Raw genomic sequence first — 9318 nt, forward strand, 5'->3', positions numbered from 1 at the left:
ATTGACCTTAATGTCAACAACATACTCATACTTTTAAAAAAAACAAGATGCTCTTACAAACAATGAATTGTATTTTTTTGTTATAGGAGAAAATTAGGAAACTGAAGATTGAATGACTCTCCTTAACTCCTTACTGATTTTTTATGTTCCAGTCACTTCTATCCAGTAGGAAAAAGTAATAATAGACATCTACCTCCATGCACAGTCTTCAATTTTTAATAAGACCTCATAGATTTGAGTAGATTAGTAAAGGATTTAGTTTCCAACTCTCTTCCAAGCACCGAATTCTCTCTTCCTCCTCTGTGGTTTTTAGAAGAATTTTGTTTTGTTTTAGGTTTGTTCTTTTTTCAAATTAAAAATGTGCCCTTCCTTCCTACCTTTGAATCCTCTTTTAACACTCTCTTTTGTTGGAAATTCAAAGTATTCCCTCCAAGAAAAATGTCTTCCCCTCCAAATCACTCCCTTCCATTCTACCCATCTCCTTCTCTTAAATAGACTTGATTTCATAATTGTTTGTTTCCTCCCTTTCCCTAGATTTCTATGACACTAATAATGTAAGTTTTTAATTGAAGTTAAATGATAGGTTGCCAAATGTGATAAAACTTTAAATAGACTAACAGTTCATTGCCTACTCGATGTTTGAAATTCTTCCACTCCTTATTCTTAATTTGCATGTTGAAAAACATGGAAAAAATAGAAAAACAATGATAAATAAATAATTTATATTAAACTCATTAATGTTTTATTTTTATTTTTTATTTTTAATTAAATCCATTCATTGACTTGAAGTAATACAAAATGGATAAAAATAATTTTTCTGAAAAAGAAAATCATCAAATTAATAGTCATATATTTTATTTTGATGCTAAAATTTTAAACAAAAAAATGAAAATATTTTAAAAGAAAAATATACATCATTACATCTAAAATATCTAAGTGTATTTGTGTGTGTAACTACACCATACAAATTTTGGGCCAACCATGTCAAGGAGCTAAACTCCTCTACCTCAATCACCCTTCTGCCTTCAGTACCTGCACAATAGCAAACTCGCACAGGCCAAAGCATCAGTATTGCCAAAATAATGATAAATAAAATAAAATCTTTAATATCATATCTCTTATCAAAATTCAGAACATCATTTACATGTAAACAATATGAATTTTAAACATTCATCATAAGATATAACATAAAAGTACATCCAAAAAATTTAACCATCATGTCACAATCTCATAAGATCAAACACATAAAAACTATCAAAATGAGAAAAAAAATTAAATTACCCATCTAATAACATTGATGATAAAATTCTAATCAGAGTCTATAAAGTATTCAACTCAAGTTGAGTCATACATAGTCAACATAGTCTAAAAATGGAACTCATATCATGTCCTAATAAATAGCATGTCAAAAAATGAGTTGTGACATCGCTCCCCACTAGGAAGAGACATCAACCCAATGTCCATCAATATCCAATGATCAACATAACATAAAAGAAATGACAACAATAATATAAAAGTACTAAACTAAGTAAAAAGATGTGGGAAAGGCTGATGCATATCATCAACATCCTCCCATGTAGCACTGTCAACAGAGAACTGGTCCCATTGGACCTTATACTGCAAGATGTCTCTTTCATGCACTCGAATAGTGCACTCATCCATGAGGTAGGTAGGTTATACCTACACCATCCTTAGATCCTAAACCTGCAAGGCACACCAATCAAGAATATGAGACACATCAAGATGATATGGCTTCAACAATGAAATATGAAAAACATTATGGATATGGGCCAGAGTTGGTGGTAGAGCAAGTTGATAAGCCATAGGGTTTATGGCCTCCAAAACATCAAATGGTCCAACATATCTCAACACAAGCTTAGCAGACTTACCAAAAGAGATTGAACTCTTATGTGGATGCACACATAGGAACACCTTCTCCCCAATCTGAAACTGTCTAAAGGTATGTTTCTTGTCTGTGTGGCTCTTTTGCCTATCTACATCTTCCTTAAGCTAAGTATGAATCATAACCATCTGTTCTTCCATCTCCCTAACCATCTCAGGACCAATCACAATTTGATCCTCCACTTTATCCCAACTAATAGAAGTACAACATTTACACCCACAAAGTGCCTCAAAAGGAACCATTCCAAGAGATGCATGATAAGAATTATTATACATGAACTCAACCAAAGGAAAGCATTCCTCCCATTTATACTAATGATCCATGCAATACATATGAAGTGAATCCTCAACAACTTGATTTATCCTCTATCTACCCATCAGTTTGTGGATGATAAGCAATGATGAAATTTAACTAAGTCCCCAACGAAGCATTCAAGATTGTCCAGAACCTTGATGTCATCCTTGTGTCCCTATTAGAGATGATAGTTTTAGGTACACTATGTAACCTGAATACCTCTTGCACAAACCTCTTGGCCAACACCAAAGATCCATCCTTCAAACTTTGAGGTATAAAATGTGCAACCTTGGTCAACTTATCAACCACAACTAATATAACATCATGTCTCTACCTAGTCATAGGTAAACCCTATATAAAACCCATAGAAATCACTTTAAATTTGTAGTCCAGTATGTCATGATGATACAGCAATCTTGTTGGATGAATATGCTTAGCCTTAACTTGTTGGCATTCTAAACACTGGGTTAAAAAAGCAGTCACGTCACGCTTCAGTCCTAGCCAAAAATAGAGTGGGCTCAAACTGCAACCATCATAGTCACTCCAGGGTAACCCGAATAAGGAGTACTATGCATTTCCTCCATCACGATTTTCCTCAACCCTGCACAGTTGGGAATATACATACATCCTTGATATCTTAGAAGAGCATCTATGTCAAAAATGTATCCATCAAAATGGTGATCAAATGGACCAATGTGCAATGCGATTTTAACCATCTTGTAATGGTCATCACCTACGAGGTTCTCTACAACATGCTCTCTCAATTGTGTTCTGGTAGTAGATATAGTAGAGATATGCCTTCTCCTATTGAGATCATTAGGTACCCTATTCTCTTTACCCTTAATGTACTCAATACTGAAATCATACTGACTAAAGAATTTGAGCCAACGCCTATGTCTAGCATTCAAATTTAGTTGAGTGAAGATATATCTCAAACCCATGTGATCCATTTTCAGTTCAAAAGGTTTATCAATAAGATAATGCATCCACATCTACAAAGCATGAACTATGGAAGCCAACTCAAGATCATGAGGCACATAGTTAACTTCATGTTGCTTTAGCTTACGAGACTTATAAGCTACAACTCTACCTTTTTCGTCAACACTCCACCTAAACCATCACCTGAAACATTAGTGATCACGGTGAAATGTTCATTGGGATTGGGAATCACTAGAATAGGATCCAAGGTGAGCTTTTGTTTCAATAACTAAAAATCCCTTTCACACTCATCACTCTACGCATATCTCTTTCCTTTCCACTGTAGTGAGGTAATAGGTGTTACAATCCTCGAAAATCCCTGTACGAATTTCCAATAGTAGCCTTCCAAACCCATGAAGCTCCAAATTTCACTCACATTCTGAGGAATCAACCATTCAAGAATAACCCTAATCTTGGAAGGATCTAATGAAACTCCATCAATGATGGTGATGTGTCCAAGATAGTGAATGTGTTTCTGATAAAAAGTGCACTTGGTTAGCTTTGCATACAACTTCCTATCACGAAGATGCTGCAAAACAATACACAAGTGTTCCTCATGTTCCTCCATAGTTTGTGAATAAATCAGGATGTAATCAATGAAGATCTCCACAAACTTATCCATATAGTTTCGAAACACATTTCTCATTAAATTCATTAATATTTTAGGTGCATTTGTAAGACCAAAAGGAAAAACCACAAATTCATAGTGTCCATACTATGTCCTGAAAGTTGTCTTAGCTATATCTTCATCCTTGATCCGGAGTTGATGATACCCAAATCATAGATCTATCTTTGAAAACACCTTAGCTCCCTTCATCTGATAAAAATTCTCATCTATCCATGGAAGTGGACATTTTTTCTTTATGGTAACCTTGTTAAACATCCTATAGTAAATACAAAGGCACAAGGTTTCATCCTTCTTCTTTACGAAGATCACCGATACTCCCCACAGTGATATGCTTGGACATATAAACCCTTTGTCCAAAAATTCTTGCAACTAAACCTTAAGCTTGTACATCTCAGTGGTGGTCATCCTATAGGGCTCCTTAGATTGTGGCTTCTCACTTGGCTTAATATCAATAGAGAAATCAAATTCTCTCTTGGGAGGTAGTTTGGGAAAATCCTCAGGAAAAACATCCTGAAACTCCTTCAATATTGGGTAATCATCTATGGAAGGTATAAGGTCTTCAAGATCTTTCATGTGTACAACATAAAGTGACTCCTCAACTACATATTTGAAACATGCATAAGCATTATTGGCCTCTTGATATCATTCACCACTACTGGATTGCCAAAGTCATCCAAACATTCAACTAACTTATCCTCACAATTTACTATTATCTTATGCTTAGTAATCCATTTTATGCCAAGTATGACATCGTATGACCCAAGTGGAGCTACATATAAATTAACTTGCATTTGAAATGTTGGAATTTCTAACTCACTGCAAGATAAACATTTCTCTACTCATCTACCTAGTTTCCATACTCAACTAACCAAGGCTTAGCCATAAAACCATCTTTAACTAAAATTTTAGCTACTACTCTAGGATCTACAAAAGACTCTGTAGCACCAGTATCAATCAAAATAGAAACTCACAACCATAAAGCTTACCAATCAACTACAAGAAGCTTCTTGAAACTCTACTTGCCCATTGTCCACAGCTGTATAAATTTGGTGTTGAACCTTCAGTCCATTTCTAGGTGCATTTGGTTGAGGACATCTAGCCGCATAATGGTTTGCCCCACATACAAAACAACCATCATGAGGTCCTGATTGAGTTGTTGATTTACCATCCGTGTTCCTATTCCTATTATTGTTATTCCTATTATTCTTGTTGTTGTTACCACTTCTACCCCTGTTCTATCCTTGGAAATTTCTATTATTGCTCTTTTTCAATTCTTCTTGCCCCTTTCCTTTCATATTATTCATCTTCTGTCAACCACCCTGTTGCTTGTTATCCTAAAATTTTCTCTTGAAAGATCATTTATTTACTGGAGTTGAGTCTATCAATCATTATTCTTGTTTCAATGCCTTCTTTGGTGCATAGCCCATAAACTCTGGCCCATGTATTTCCACCTCATTAAAAATCTCCAAACACAGCCCCATGATGAACTTGCGAGTCCTAAACAAGTCATCATTCTAGTATTGAGGAACATATTTAACCATATGACAAAACCGTTCATGATACCACATGACTAACGTGACTCCCTGAATCAGCTTATAGAACTCAGATGCCTTCTTGTCATAAAATAGTTGAGGCAACCATTGCTTTTAGAAATGTTTCAAGAAGTCCTCCCATTAAATCTCTCCATGTTGTAACTTCTTCTCAACCATAACATTTTCCCACCATGTTGTTTCTTCACCAACTAGTTGAAAAGTAGCCCATAGTGCTCTTGATTTTTTGGTGAAATTACGGACATGAAAATACTTTTCCATGGTGGCTATCCAAGCTTCTGTCTCTTCACTTGTAGTCTTATCATTAAAGGTAGGAGGTGTGACCTTGAGGTCCTTACTAAGATCTTCTGCAATTTGGACCCTATCATGATCTAATCTAGCCATCTTATGACCAGCTTCTTCCTTATGTTGCTCTTTGATCCTTCAATCTTCCTCCTATTTCCTTTGAGCCTCAAGAAGTTGATCCTCCTCTCTTTTCTTTCGTGCTTCTTCCTATTAACGCAAAACTTCCCTACACTCATCCTCCTTAGCCCGTCATTCTCTCATGACATTTTCTATGTCTTCCATGTGTTATCCCTATGGAGTGAAGAGCACCATGACTTGATCCAGCCTCTGGTTTTTAGGCTCATTCTAAGGACCATTGTTGCCTCAACCCCTATTGCCTCTACGGGAATACATGGTGGTTGATTCCTCCTATTCCAAGAGTAAACTACGCAACTTTAGCATTAGTAAGACCTTAGGTCCTAGGGTTAAACATAGCTCAAATACCACATTTAAGAATCAAAATTCTCTAACATTGCCACATACACAAATCAACCATAAAATGCAGAAATATAAAGTTGAAAAGTCAAATGTCGACTTCATACACATAATTTATTGTTTCATTTTCAATTAAAGTAGGAAATCATACATAACAACATTTAGTCGAGTTGAAACTAGTATCACAAGTAATCATTACATAAACACTATGATCTTTCTATACATCTGATATTACATTGTCGACCACATGTCAATACTATAAACTAAAAAAAGTCATAAAGTCTACACATCAAACATCTGTCATAAGTATGCCAACCTGCACGTCAAACATAAAAAATCATGAGTATGTTAAATGAGATAAACGTACAATAACATAAAAACACATAAAATGACATGCCATCGGACCTGTGAGTCCATCTGCATGTAATCTTATCTCCAAGGCATCAAAATGTTGTCCATCTGCTATCATGAGATGGAAGAGTGGTCCAGGTACTTTTACTACCCAACCATGGAGTGGTTAGCTCTCCAAGGTTCTCTAGTTAAGAAGAACTACCCGACTCTGGCATAAGGAGGCTAGCAACTTGGTAGAATTGGATTGAAAAAATCTGGTGCAGCCATGTCATCTAATCTACTTACACATATGTCTAGTAGATACATACCCATGGATGTGGAAGAGGATAAAACATATAATTAACTTTGCATTTCAAACATATGCATATTTATTTTACCGAGCTTGGCCAAGTTTTATGAACCACCATAATTCCGAAAGATTGATAGGTAATTTCTAAAGAATAACAATACAAATTCTCATAAATTACCCTCCTCTTTAAACCCACATTAAACACCCCTTCCATAGAGTCAAAATAAAACATAATTACTTCTACACTTTAACCATCCAAAGTCAAGTTTCAAATCAACGAGATTCAACAACAAGTTGTAGAGATTTTAGTGGAAAGAATTATAGATTTGATAGTATCCTTGGTTCCTTAAAGAATATGGAAAACAAAAGAAAAATATGGACTTTGGCTTTAAAGAGAAATCATCATGAAAAAATAAAACTATAAGTAACACAAATTGGACCATCCTACTTGAACATTCGATACACTTATGACACACAATTTTATTACGTTAAGACGTAATATAACATCTCCTTTGCTGGGGAACACTTCAGCCATGTATATGTAAGAAATCAATTATTCACATGGCCTTAGAATATTAACGTAGTATAAATAGTTTGGCAACTTTAAGTACTTCAGAAAAGGAAAAAAAAACACTTAGTCAAGAGATCTAAGTTTCCAAGTTGCTTGTCTTGGCGAATAAAAGAAAAGGATTGTAGCATTTAAAACCCACGTTTAATCCCTGAAAATAATGGGTGCAGATAACAAAAATGAAACTTCTTTAGTATATTGATTTCTTGTAGCAATCTGCCAGATTTAGATAAGGTTTCCAAAAATGTGAATGTCCAAAAAATTGTTTTGTGAATGGAAAATCCCCTTACAAATGTACCAATTCATTATTTTTTTGTAATATAAATTACCAAGAAAACAAATAAAATCGGGTGAGTTATAGCTTGATTCCTATTCATTATTGGAAACGTAAGCAGGTCAATCATTCCCAGTGGTTGCGTTAGTTTTTCCTCAAAGATTTACAGCAGACATCAAATTCACAGTCAACATCGACTTCTCAGAGTAGTCGGCTGTTGAGTTTGAATGAAATGTATGTTCAGTTCTAAATTTAAGGGTCTTGAGTGCACGATTTTTGTTCAGCCTATTCTGCAATATGGTGCAATTTTATCTACAGTCTAAAAGCTGAGTTTATAGTGATGCACAAAAAACTGAACTTCAACTATTCAAGGAAGAAAGATGAGACATCTCGATCATTTGCAGTCACACTCACAAACTCACAGAGTATCAGTATTGCAAACATAATGATAAATAAAATAACATTTTAATATGATATCTCTTAGGACCCGTTTGACTGCGGGAATAGGAATAGCTATTCAGGAATAGTTATTTTGGAATAGAAAATGGGGCTACGTATTCCTATTCTCTGTTTGGTTCAACCAATATTTGATGGGGAATTTGCGAATCCCAAAATTTATGTTTTCTAAAATAAATTAAAGTGGAATAGGAATACATATTCCAATAACACCTATTTGGGTGGAATTGCAAAACCTCATTTTTGGGCCAAAATTGGAATACGTATTCCTATTTTACTTCGTATTCCAATTCTGAATTGGTGCATCCCAATGAAGAATTCAAAATTTTAAGAATTTACATATGCCTATTCTGCCTGTATTCCCATTGCCAAACAGGCCCTTATGAAAATTCAAAACATTATTTACATTTTAAGCAAGTGCCACATAGTGGCTTAGTACTTGCCTTTAGTTTTTATATAAATCTATTTTTAATTGAATAAATTTATTATAATATGTTAAAAAAATTATTAATAAATATAATTATTGATATATTATAAATAAATTATAATATTAAAATAGTAATATTTTCATAATAATACTATAAAATAATATTTCTTAAAACTATTATATAATATAAATAAAAATATTTTTAAAATATTTTTGAGTGAAAAAAATTATATTATAAGAAAATACAATATTAGATTATAAAAATTTAAATAACATACTTACATTTTAAAAATTATTAAATAAATATGAATCAGAATGATTAATTCAACACGTAGAAACCATAAAAAATTAATTAATGTTAAAGTGTAAAATTCAAAAAGTATCACAAGTACTAATAATATGAATTTTGAACATTCCTCATTGTAAAGACTGCCCCTGCAAAACCAATGTCACATCAGCAATCTCTATAAAATGCAAAAAATTCAATGAGTCAAAGTCATTTGAATATTGACTAGTCAACATTAGTTGATTACCTATCATTAACTTTAACAAAAATGATACATATACATATATGCTCAAATCTAAAAGAAACCATAATTGCATTATCAAAATACCGAGATGTACCATTTATGTCAACCTTTTGACAAAAGCTCCAGAACCTATATAAGAACAACAGGGCGAGAATATTGTAGGAGTGCTTTACCACCCTACCACGAAGCTATTAAGCTTCCCCAGAATCTTTCCTAACATAAAAGATACCTAGCCCGACAATAAGGTAGTCTAAACAAGTAAAACTTAGAGGAGTAATGGAATCATGCTACACAAATAATGTCAAGAACAC

The sequence above is a fragment of the Cupressus sempervirens genome, chromosome 1 (assembly GCF_028749045.1).
Source record: "Cupressus sempervirens isolate cs-2001-9-10 chromosome 1, ASM2874904v1, whole genome shotgun sequence".
NCBI classification, from domain to species: domain Eukaryota; kingdom Viridiplantae; phylum Streptophyta; class Pinopsida; order Cupressales; family Cupressaceae; genus Cupressus; species Cupressus sempervirens.